This window comes from Neodiprion pinetum, chromosome 7, assembly GCF_021155775.2.
Source record: "Neodiprion pinetum isolate iyNeoPine1 chromosome 7, iyNeoPine1.2, whole genome shotgun sequence".
Lineage (NCBI taxonomy): Eukaryota > Metazoa > Arthropoda > Insecta > Hymenoptera > Diprionidae > Neodiprion > Neodiprion pinetum.
This window is the reverse complement of record NC_060238.1, coordinates 5,660,432-5,673,315: the sequence shown is the minus strand read 5'-3', so window position 1 is coordinate 5,673,315 and position 12,884 is coordinate 5,660,432. Positions and strand designations below refer to the sequence as shown.

General features: G+C 38.1%; 1 protein-coding gene across 1 annotated transcript in view; it reads left to right on the top strand.

Annotated features, from left to right (window-relative positions):
• The first annotated feature begins 1,954 nt into the window (after positions 1–1,954).
• Positions 1,955–12,884, top strand: part of LOC124223439 (ras-related protein Rap-2a) — a 29,659-nt gene continuing 18,729 nt past the window's right edge. Inside the window, exon 1 of the mRNA XM_046635416.2 lies at positions 1,955–2,230. The gene's annotated coding sequence lies outside the window, so the exon portion shown is untranslated. The remainder of the gene's footprint in view (positions 2,231–12,884) is intronic.

Sequence of the window (12,884 nt, the reverse complement as noted above, 5' to 3'; positions counted from 1 at the left end):
AATGATGGAAATTAATCAATATCTGAGATTAAATGATATCAAAATTGCAGCTGAAATTGATTTTGAATTTTTATTCAGGTAAAAATTGTAACGCAAATAGCTTTTTACGAATACCAATTTCTGACTTTATTTGAGCAAATATCTATAAAATCTTGATGAATACAATCAGCCGTATAGATAGGGAACAGAATACATGTTTCATGAAATTTGATTGATACAGTTAAAATTTCACGGCAAACGAAAAAGTCTGGAGGCGTTTCACACACGTGCCCCATTAATAATGGATGGACTCCCACTGCCTGAATCCAAAGTCAGGAAGCGAGTAAAAAAAGAACTGTGAGAAAAATCTTCAACAATTCTATTCACCAGAATGTTAATGAACGCGAATGAAAAAACATCCCTACTATCTGATGGAAATGAATTGAAGCAAATCAGAATATTACGACTAATAACCCGTCCGATTTTACACCTAGAGGTAGGATCCGAAAATTTTCTAAAAATAAAATATCTTTCGTAAAAGTTATTTAGTATTACAGAATCTTCTCCTCAAATCTCTTCGTTCGATCTGAAGAAAAAATGTATTCAAAGTACACAAAGTTTTGCTCTAATAGAAAGCAAAAGAAGAAAAAAATTCTATTTAAAGGAGATGTTTTTGAGAAAAAAATAAAAAAAATGGACAAAAAATGTTTCTTTCTACTTCACGTCATCGCGAAGATTTTTGTGTTAATGATTTTTTCGTACGACTGACGGATGTTGGGATAAAAATTATTGCAAAAAATTAGACAACTTTATAACCAGTGGTCAAAAAAATCTGAAATAATTCAGGGGTTACTTTTTCAATCTCCAAAATACTATACCAAAGTTCAAGTAAAATTGGACATGGCGAGGCTTGGCGGTAAGTCGAGTTGGCACGGAATGTCCCATATACTGTAACTGTCGTGAAAACGTGTACATTTTAATTGGCTAACTTCACAGCCATCGCGCAAGGGTTTAGGATTAAGACAAAGATCTGTAGTTTGAATGAAATTTTTATTCATTTATTTGGAATCAATTTGGGGAGCAGTCACGTCGAAATTCTAAAAAGTTATAAAAAAAAAAAAAAATATATATATATGTATATATATATATATAATAATAATAATAATAATAATAATAAATAAACCATCCTAATAATAATGTTACGTAGCGCGAGCATGTTTTACGCGTCTTTTCCGCGCACACAGTACCCGTTTCTACTTTAAGTCCCAAGAGTTAAAAGTTGTCTTTTCCGTGCTGTGCGCATGCGTTGTCGCAAAGAAATCCGACATTACGCAATCCTAACCTCAATTTGGTGCTTGGTGGAAAAACGCGTAACATACTCTCGTTACCTAAAGAATCTTGTTTAACTACAAGGCAACGGTGATTAAAAGTGGTCTTTTCTGCGCTGCGCGCATTCGCCGTTTCGAAAAGACTGAAATTACGCAATCCTAACCTCAATTTGGTGCTTGGTGAAAAAACGCGTAACATACTCTCGTTACATAAAGGATCGTGTGTAAAAAGAAGGCAACGGGTGCTTTCACCTCGTGTATTTGCAATACATATTTATCTGCGACTCATATTGCAAACTTGAGCATGGCCCGAAAAGAGCGAGTTTGCTTCCTTGTTACACAACATACTATTAACGGTACAATTGAAGAACGGTCCGATGTATGAAACTCCGTATATACATATATATATATATGTATATTTCGGGCAAAGAAATAACCCCCTGGAACTTTCAGAGTTCCCGCTGTGTGGCCGGAGGGTCGAGGCCTCGCTGTTGTAAGAGGAAGGGTTGGGGCTGCACGGAGGCCGGGTAGCGAGCTTAACGAGGGGCGGGAGGCGAAAGCGCAGCCGCCAACTGGATAGCCGTGCCGGGAATCCGGCAAAACGTACCGGACACAGCTAGCTCGTCACTCACGCCGCGAGCCGCGTCGAGGATTCATCGCGTCAGAGGTTGCTGATTGACTCGGGGGTGGAAAAAAGTTCGGTTCGCAATTGCCCCTCGTTATTTTTCTCTCTTTCTCTCTGTCTCTCCCTATCCCTCCCCCTCCATCGCTCTCTCACTGTCTCTCTCACGCCTCGGCTTTATAAAACGACCGCTGGTTTTCCGCAACTGCCTCAAATCCGACGGAAGCGAATAAGCTTCTACCTGTTGACCAACTCCGCTTGTCGAAACCTTGCGGGAGAAACTCTTGTGCATTTGGATCAGGCAAGTGTTTACATGCAATTGTTTCTTACTCCTCGATAATTAATTGTGTACACTGTGTTATTTTTCGTTTAGTCATGTGTGTCTGGAGCGATAATAGAATGCGAGGGAATTTATGTAGAGATTGGATTTGACAGGGTGAATTATTATTGTTTACCTTATACGCATTGGTCAACTCTCAATCCCGTATCGACTTGCCAAAGGCGTCTAGTTGTTCGTCGTGCGGCTAGATAAAGTGTTGTTCTATACTATCTGCAGCTGCGCGTCTTTTCGTCCGCGGTTGCAGTTCGTTAAATTTATACTCCGTATTGTACTGAAATTTACAATTTTGATTGTATTTGTACACTGAAGTAGAAATAGAAATTTACCAGATTTAAACGACGGATAAATTATTTAGATTAACTTGGTTTCGCGAAATCGCGCACTCTGGACTGAGAATCTTCGTTTCACTTCACAAATAGAAATCTTTGAGATGACGAATTATTCATTGTTGAATTGAACAAAGTTTTCTTTGATAGAGAGAAATCAATTAATTACGGACTAACGAGAAGAAATGTTGCGTTGCAAAGAATAAATTTCCAACTTGGCCGAACGGAAAGAAATTTATTCGAAGAAATCCACACTTATTGAAGCCTAGTGAACATATTTCATAGATAACACGTAATGCTTTAATTTCATTGGATAAACTTGAATTTCCTCAATCCAAATGAAATGGTTCTTTGTTTCATATCGTTACAAGTAAACTTTTCTCTTGTTGAAATAAAATTCAGTTGAAAGTGAAGAGTTTAGGATATTTGTTTCTCGTTTTATTATTTTCCTTGCACGCAATTACACGTGGGTTGTTTTTTATACTATCTATTGCTGTGAAGTTTTTTTCTGCTACTCGGAATATATCGTCAAGTCAAAATGCATGTCTGGAAATCGTGCAGGGTACTGATTTTAAACCGCAGCTTTTTTTGTATATAAGGTAAATTTGAACCCAAAGATCTTGAAAGGATAGATCCTTGAACGAATTAGTAAACTCAATAAATGTATATGGCGTATGATATATGAGAATATAACCAAACAAATTATTTCGGAGGAAAAAACAGTCCGTGGACGTTTAAATTTTGAATAAGAAAGCAATTATTCCCACTTGTTGAGTTTCCTTTCTCGATGAGAAACCTTATACATCAGGCTGGCTGATGAATTAAATTTGAACTTTTCTCAATAATGTATCGCCGTCATAGAACAAACTTCTCGCGACATATTGTACGCTTGTAAGTTATTTTTCTTGGAATTGAAGAAAAAAAAAAATGTATGAGGAATTTCAAACTTTATGAAATATCGGACAAAAGGTTTTGGAAGCTGTTCAAAGACAAGTTTCGAACCAGTGTTGAAAATTGAAGTACACATGTGTATAATGTAGAAAAATCTTAAACAGGTGCTCTTCTTATCAATGAAAAGCATTTACGTCCTCAAATTAGACAGAATCTTCAGTTAAAATTTACACGTAGAACAATCGTCTTGAATGTTTTGCTAAAATACACCGCGACGTTTTTGAATTGCGTTGCCAAATCACAATATTAAGATTTTATTTATATTCTATGTTGTATAACGTAGACTTTTCAAATATGATAGATTCACAATATTCGCTGGGGAAAAGTTGTTGGAGAGCGGAAGAATCGTCGTAACGCTGCACTAAACATTTTATTCATTTCGAGCGAACTTAAACATTCACGAATCATTGAACAGATGTGGATAAACTCGAATGAAACTTGCAGAAGCAAATATATAACTGGACAGTATGAGTATGATATAACGTATGATGCGTAACGAGTAAACTTTAGTTGCAACGTGTGACCCTGATTCGAAACGTTCACTAATATTGGAAACGTAGCAGTAGGTGAATTGCTATTTGCTCAAGAAGAGATCGTGTTGTGCAAATAATAAACTTGTTGCCGACTTTTGCCGTAAGAGAACTTGCACGACGATTTCCAATAAATGGGAGAACGGGAACAATAATTTAGGATGAAGAATCAAAGAAACTTTCACGATATAAGTAATGTTACAAATAAATTCCAATCAATGTCCTCTCTTGTTGAGCAAAATAAAAAATCAAGAAACTTTGCCATAATCGATGAACTAAATCGTCGGGTGAAATTACGTTGTTTTTATACCGTCTGGCCATGTCCGAAGTCTCGTAATCAGTGCAGTATATCCGTCGAAATAACGGTTTGGTATTCGTCCTCATCCTTTGGCCGGCAGGGTACAGGTTTGTTATCATTGTATAAAATCCCAAGTCACGGTCTAGTTGGCGAATTAGCTGGGTCAGCACTGCGAAGTCAAACAGTATTTTACATATCTTCTCTTGGAACCCTCGTACAAATTTACATTTGTGTCGGCTAAGACGACGGTGGGTGTCACGTAGCGCAATGATATTATGTCGGGACTCCTTTTCGAGTTCATAATCGTCGCTAGGTAGACAAGGCCGATTATGGATACCGATTTCCATACCGACATTTGCCGATGGAACATTATTGAAGAAGGTTTGTGTCTTAGCTAAGTATCGGTAAAATGTCGGTAAGGGAATCTGTTTTACCCAGAAATGACCTCGGCTGCCTATTAATATCGGTTGGAATCCATGCAGTGTGGGATCATTTTTCCGGAGGTAAAAGTGAAAGAAGTGATCTGGACGATCATGAGCTTCGGTCACTTGAAAACCATATTTATTCGATTCAAGCGAAAACTACCATATGCGAATCATTTTCGTGACACTCGTTGTATCCATGTGAAAATTTATGGCATAGTGTAAAACGAAGCGGTTGAGTTGCTCTCGGAAATGCACGAAATGGTTGCGTTTTAGTTCCGCTACCAGGCTCCGTCATAGTAAAGTAGCCCAGTTTATTATCCGGGACTAGATACATTTTTAATGCTACGGATGATAAAAGGCGCACTGCAATGCCTCAAGTTATACCGACAACACTCATCCTTGGCCATAAGTCCGCTGCGTCGTAGGTTTACTATCTCTTTACGAGAATATTTTTTCATTTTTTTAAATTCCCTCCGTGCAGCGTCGGCTTGTGTGTGTATCTTCATGCTTCACGCAATGCCGCAGACGCTTTAAAATTCCGCAACTACATGAAAAATTCAGCAGGTGAAAAAAATTTGAAGCATCTTTTTTCCCCTGGATTCTCCCACTTTTCTTTTCCAATGTAGTAAATTCACGGCGATGCGAAGGTTGGATAATTGCAGACTATTATTATTCGAAGAAATCTCCATCCGTGATATACCGATAATTGGGGTACTTGAAAATTATTTGCAACATCAATCTGATGTAATGAAATGAATCAAGGAGCGTGAAATCCCAGTCATGATTACATGTATCGATGCTTATTTCAATACCGGGATTTGGAACTCTCTATTAATTAATTAATTAATTAATTACCACACTCACCGTCGCACAGAGGGACGTCGTTTTGTCCCGTGTGGCAAGTTCCGTGGTTCACTTCAGGGAACAATTAGACCCTATCTCTAGTTGTTATACGTCTGCCCGGGTACAGCAGTCTCTCTAATTGACCGTATCGCACGGGGTGGCAATTGACGCAATTTGTGCAAATACGGTTCTGATATCATCACTCGGTTGAAAAATTTCCATAGAAACGGTGATTACGCCTCGCGCTTAAGTCCTCGAGAAATATTATTCGCGATTTCAAGCCGAACTTTGAAATGGCTCAAGCAGCAATATTCACGCCGACAGAAAATTCTAGTTCAAAAAATATTATTTCGAACATAGTTTACTGATTTACGGAAATCAGTTTCGATGCTGTAACAAGAAAATTTAGATGTGTTACTAGACTTTTCGATCAACCTCACTTGGACTATATTTTTTGGTAGTTGTTTGATCGAAAAATATGTACTGAATTCCGTGAACAGATTAAACGTTCCTAAAACCAGAAAATTTAGTATATTAAAAATTATAATCGCACAATTCCAACAATATTTAAAGGCCTTCGCAATTGTAACGATACTGATTTTCAGCTCCTCGTTAGTAAAAAATTCTACAGTTGGATTCATATTCTGATAATTTCGACGAATATTCTGACGAATTTTTCCTTCATACATACTTCACTGTTGCCAAGTTCAAATTGGTCAGGAATTTATAGTTAGAACCATTCGGTAACCATAAAAAATGAAATTTCCATCGGTGTATAAAAATTGCCTCTGGCTCAGGAAGGATTCGCGGGTAATTTCATGCTCGGAGGGTAAAATCGGCTGTAGTAGTAACAGATCGGGCATGAAAATAAAGATGGAAGGCGGATTAGGAGTTGCGGGAAACAGCAAAGTTTGAAAGCTGTATATAGAATACTCGGTGGATCGATTTGTTTCTTCCGGGAATCGAGTTCGAAATTGTCCAATCGACCGCAGGTGGTAGATTGGATGATTCGAGGTGTTCAATCTGTGGAGAATCTCGGGTGAATTCTTAGTCCTGATTCACTGATATCCCGAAATCTTGTACCTCGCCGGATGAGTGATTCAAAACGAGTCGTTATACATGCCTCGTATTTATTTCTCGCTCGTCATTTTCATCCCCTCGGCTCGAAAGTTATTCAACAGCAACAGGGTGTTGCAGGCTTTTGTTGGATTCTTTGGCGGATGTGTTGAATTACTTCGAGCCTCGAGCGGTGTTCACTGTTACGGGTCAAGAGGGGCGTGATTTACGACCCTCCGAAAAATCCGAGGAAACTTTTAATTTTATTTACTTTATCCAGCGACACTTAGGCGCGGGTATATATGTATAATACAAAGGCACCGTGATCGTAAATCAGGGTCACACTGTCAAATGAGCTTGCGGAAAGAATCACGATCAGCTTCGATTGGCCCGCGAGGCGGAAAACGAAATTTTGTAATTCTGTAATTAAGCCCCGTGACAATCTCTCCGTAAAATTTATTATATTACGAAGGAAGGCAAAGTATGTCATCGGATTATTATCGACGTAATTCCTGATTTACATCCGCATATTTTATTAGCTTCAAGATTAAACCGGACAAAAATCCCGACTCGAGTTTTCGAGTTCCTATGTTCATAGATATATAATAAGGGTAGATGTACAGAATCGACGCATGAAAAAATCAGGATAAATAGTACATTACATACCCTGTGGGTTACACAACTGCGGAAATAAGCGTACCTTTATTTGTTTGGAAAAGAATATGGACTGTTGTAGGTTACTTCGAAGATATAAAATGCAGAGGTAGATTTTTTTGTAAAAATAAGTCTCTGATCATGTGTGGAATGTGTGTGTGGTCGTTAGCGAAAATTCGGAAAATGGGGGTGAAAAATTCCTGCGGCACATGACAATGTGGTCGTGAGTATGAAAGAGAATAAATAGAACCGAGGGATCTGCAGTATATATATAAATATATATATGTATGCGTGTGTATATTTTTATTACAATCCGTGACCGCGAGATTTTCCAGTTTAGTTTTTCCCTCTGATTTATGTCGTTCTGGCGATGGTTTGTCGGTGGAGGACTACAAACCCATTTCGAAGGGTAAGTCGCGTCTAATGGCTTGACAGTATCAGATGCATGGTGTAGAGATCAATCCTGTGGAAATATCGGTAGCATTTTTTTCCTTCCGTGTGAGAATGCGGGATGGTTTGTTTCCGAATTTCGAACCTCGTCGATCATCGGAGATTAGAAGTTGAGTTGGGAAGGAGGAAAATTATCCGGTCAGCCTGCAGCGTCTAATCATGCAGGGTGATTTTTCACATAGAATTCTCATGCAAAACAAGTAATAATATACCGATCAAAGAGAAAAAACGTGAACGTGGTAAGCCATTTCCTCTTTCGAATGGTATTGGCAAATTGGTCATTTCAGGATTAATGGGAAACCGATAATCTGCACCATGGCATTTGTATATACCTATATACATGTGTGTATATGTATATGCGTGTCGACGTATATTCGGATATGTGACTCAACTGTAGGTACTCGCATTTACGCAAAAAACGGCGCAGTCGAATCGCGCGTGACAAAAATTCGAGACGATTTGCAGTCGTGCCAACATTAAATTATCGCAAGTGTTTCGAGAAAATATAATACAAGCGAAAATTATATTAAGAACGAATAGGTTGTAAGAAATTTTCTACTTGCAGTTACAAAACTCGTTTCCAACTCTTATCCAGAACTATGTTCATTTTGTTTATGATTAAAAATTAATCTAATCATTGTTAGCCAAAGACTGTTACATGGTAACCAAAAGATAAAAATGTTTTTCTCGCTACAAGAAGAGCACTAGTAGTTTCAATTTTAATCCAGTCTTCGATCGTGTCAATTTCACCCTGCGAGGGGAAGCAAAATTTCGAAAGAAAACAAATCGTAACAATAACAATAACAATGAGGTGACTGACGAATGTTAGAAACAAGTAAATGCAAAAGGAAGAAGAAAAAAAATAAAAATAAAAAATTGGGCTGGATTGATGGTGACACTGGAACAGTCGTGCTAATTTTTCGTGACATGTCGTACGAAAACAAGGATTAATGGAGTGAATTGTTCGAGTCGGGTTGTACGAGTGAAATAACGGCGATGATTGATGAAGTTTATGTCCGTGATGTCCGCATTTATATTAATAAATTATCCGTATAGACATAAGAACTGGACTAAATATCGTTTGAGCTTTTATCTGGATGTGCCTAAAAATCAGAGGAGAAAAAAATTAGAATCGAACAAACGGTCTGTCATGCATATCGCTTTTACCTGGCTTGAAAATGTACCTGCTTATAAATATATCTACAATAGTACGTTGAACCTCGTGCAACGTGCGCTATCTCGGGGAATCATCGGAGGCTAGCTGACTATAAGGATTTGTAGAGGATGTAAATCGGGAGTAGAACATCGGAATTGTTGGCTTGTGTTTGCTGCAAACATAAAGCTATACATATATCGATAGAATAATAGTTCAGCTTATCGAAGGGAAGCGATTTATCGGCTGAAACCTGTGCTGAAAACGCCGGAGCATCTGAAGTATCGAATTACAAAGGAACTTCCTCTCGTCGAAATGCGCGTAACTGTAAATCAGCATCGATTCTCGTACCAAAGTACAATATACAATATCGTATTTTATATAGAATAAAATGCAGTGTGTCATTTTGTAGGTAGTCGATTTCAATCTCGGAGAGTTTATATATGCGTCCCGCCGTGAATCTGAACGTTAATAAAACTCAATTTTCACACGATATTATCCCGTGCGCCATGTGACGTGGATTTGAATAAAGAAAGGATTTTCTGATCCGATGAGCTTCGTGACACAAAAATCGAATCAAAATATCTCCGCGTTCCGTCGAATACGGGGCAACGTGTACGGGGCATTCTACCTCAAATTTGCAGCCAATGTACCTTCCTCCCTTTCGATTCTGATCATTTTTTAGTATGATGTGCTTACCGAACCAAAATCTGAAAAAATTCCCAGACCTTTTCGGGTCGGTAGGAACATCATACTAAAAAATGATTAAAATCGAAGAGGATGAGATACATGGGCTGCTAATTTGACGTGGAATGCCCCATATGTATAGCTAATACGCATAACAAAAGCTCCGTTCATACATGTTTCTTTCGTAATTTATACAGAGCGATTCATTCATGGTTGAATGATCTAACGCGCATGCGCTGAAGTTCTGGAGCAAAAGCAGTTGTTCTATCAGGACGACCAACATTTTTGAGGATAAATACATTGCAGCGATCTGTCATCTGGACTTATGACGGTTGGTAGACCTGATAAAACAACTGCTTAGATAACTGTAGAATTTCAGCGCATGCGTATTTGATTATTCAACCGTGAGCTAACCCACCGCAGTTGATCTGCAATTTTTTTTCGTCAGTGATGCTTAAGCGTGAATAATAGTGAAGTTAAAGTGACCTTTTACTCGGTCGGTAAAGACTGACTACAGCATTCTCTCAACAGCGAAACATGGCGTTTTTATTATTGTTGCGTAAAAAAAAAGTTTTCTTGGGCATTTACGGTTTTGATACTGCGTTTAGAATCGTGCTGACTTCGGTATTTCCACATCGGTGATACGTACAAGGCTTTGAGATTACTCAAAATGAATGACATTTTACTCGGTCGGCAAAGACTTGCTACAGCATTCTGTCAACAGCGAAACACGACGTGTTTATCATTGTTGCGTAAAAAAAAAGTGTTCTTGGGCATTTACGTATTTGATACTGCGTTTAGAATCGTGCTGACTTCGGTATTTCCAGATCGGTGATACGTACAAGGCTTTGATATTACTCAAAATGAGTGACATTTTACTCGGTCGGTAAAGACTGACCACAGCATCCTCTCAACAGCGAAACACGGCGTTTTTTAATGCTGCGTCGGTGGGAAAAAAATTTTCCGCAATCCGAGGGCCGCACAGCGAGTGTCGCATGGGGTAGTCTGGCACAGCCTCGGGCATCGACATCCTCGTGCCCTGCCAGACAGGGCAGAGCAGTCAACGCGCCTTGGCGCCGCGGAGCCGGGGTTTCGTTTGCGGGTGTAACGAACGGGGGCGATTGGATACTATAATCCCGTATTCCTGGGTCGTTGCCCTACTCCAGTTTCCCATGGCCGTGCGGTGCAACTGCAGCTCGTTGCACTGCGGCAACCCCGGCCGACACTGCCAGGAATTTACCATTTACGGTAGACCAACTTGCAGCTTTGGCGATCTTCTATTTTCTGACCCCCTTCCATATTTTATTTTCAAAGTTCACTCGGAAGATCGGCAAAAATGACAAAAACTCAGGGGATGTTTCATCGGAGCAAAAATTCATACCATGATCACGTATTTCGTGATTACCTACTTAGATTTTATAGAGTCATTCATTGACAAATGCATTTTACTTTGATTGAGTAATATCTCGTGATTTATAAGATTTTGCATGATTTCTTAAGATTGCAAAGGGATTCGTGAAATCCTTAATGATTTCTCATGACTACCAGTTATTACTTTTGAAGATTTGACCAGAGCAAAAATTTTTACCATGATTACGTATTTCGTGATTACTTAAATTTTATAGACTGATTACTTGACATGTAAATTTTACTTTGATTACGTGATTTCTCATGATTTCTTAAGAATACAAAGAGATTCCTGTAATCCTAAATTATTTCTCACGACTACCGATGATGACACTAATGCAGAATTTTATTTCAGTATTACCGATTTTTAGTGTAATTTCGGAAATTACAAAGTCATTTTGAAAATTACGAAATGGTTCTGAATGATATTGACACCTCAACCGCTTCGGTGAAACACCCCTTGCAAAAATCACTACGGTGAACACGAATGAAACAACATCGTCCAGATAAAACAAAACTTGAAGTCGTAAAAGAAAAAGTAGTTTATAAAGGTGCCTTGCGACCTGTTTTTTCACCTCCAAAAGTTCGGGAAGACATCTTTTGGATGCCTAAGGGTATCTTTTCGTGGTCGAAAAACGGGTCTGAAGACAACTTTTTTAAATGTTTCTTTTTTTTTCAGTTTGTGACTGTGTTTTGTACTGTTCGAGTCTCTTATACTATATCGAAAAAACGTGAAGCTGACGATATACAAAATGACACAAAATCTAAGATATATAATTTAATACATTTGAAAAGAGGTTTTATAATTAGAACGTTCATAGTGATTAAACATTTAAACTACAGTGTCTTATCATCTGATTATACATCTCCTATTTGGATTTTTTTTCCTCGCTGATCAGATCCCTACAAATTGTCTGAAAAAACTTCAAGGTATCTTGTGGTATGATGCAGTTATAACGCGCAAATCTGATTGTAAATCAGTATAATATCACAATCAGACCAAAAACACCAGAGTTTAATCGTTTTTAACGATATAATTGTATAAATTTTTTTCAAATCTTTGACGTCTTAACTTACGCTATTCAAATTTTCTTAGATTCATGCCTATTATATAGCAGAGATCGTGTTCGCCAATATTGGACCAAACAACATTGATAAAAATTTTGTAAACAGTTTGAAAACATCTTTTTTCTTGAATTTTGACACAGATCCATCGGCCGATTCATTTTTACATTCTTTTCCTTTTATTGTATAAATTTTCAAGGTTCCCGAAAGAAAACCATCGCGGTGAAAAGATGGTGATAAAGGTTGAATCGTGCTAGATTCCGAACGCAAATCTTCAATTTCCGGACCACGCAAAGCCTGCCGTCACATAAACTTTTATACTTCGGGTTTTTCTGCTGCCGGGAAAACAATGCCTCATATATAACCCTGATTTGAATAAGATTTTTCTATTTCATCGGATTTTTCCATAGCCTGAAACGAAATCGTACAGTCAGAGTTTTCGAAACTTTAACACTTTCCAATGTAAATCTAGTTTATAATCGACTGTATTATACTTTTGCTTATTACAACGAAACAGTATTTCCACGATGCTCAGCTAATACTTTCGAAACTCCTTTATACTTCTTGGCAGGCTTGAAATGGATCGATCACCAGTTCTAAATCGGCAAAAAACGAGGAAAGAAAAAAGAATAATCAATTATTTAAGTAGCTCCATTAGCGTTCGTTAATTCCCATTTCTCTCGGTAAAAAGACAGTCCAGATAACAGTTTCAGGGTATGAAGAAAATTAATTAACACGCTCACTTTTACACTGCCGCAGCACACTTTCCA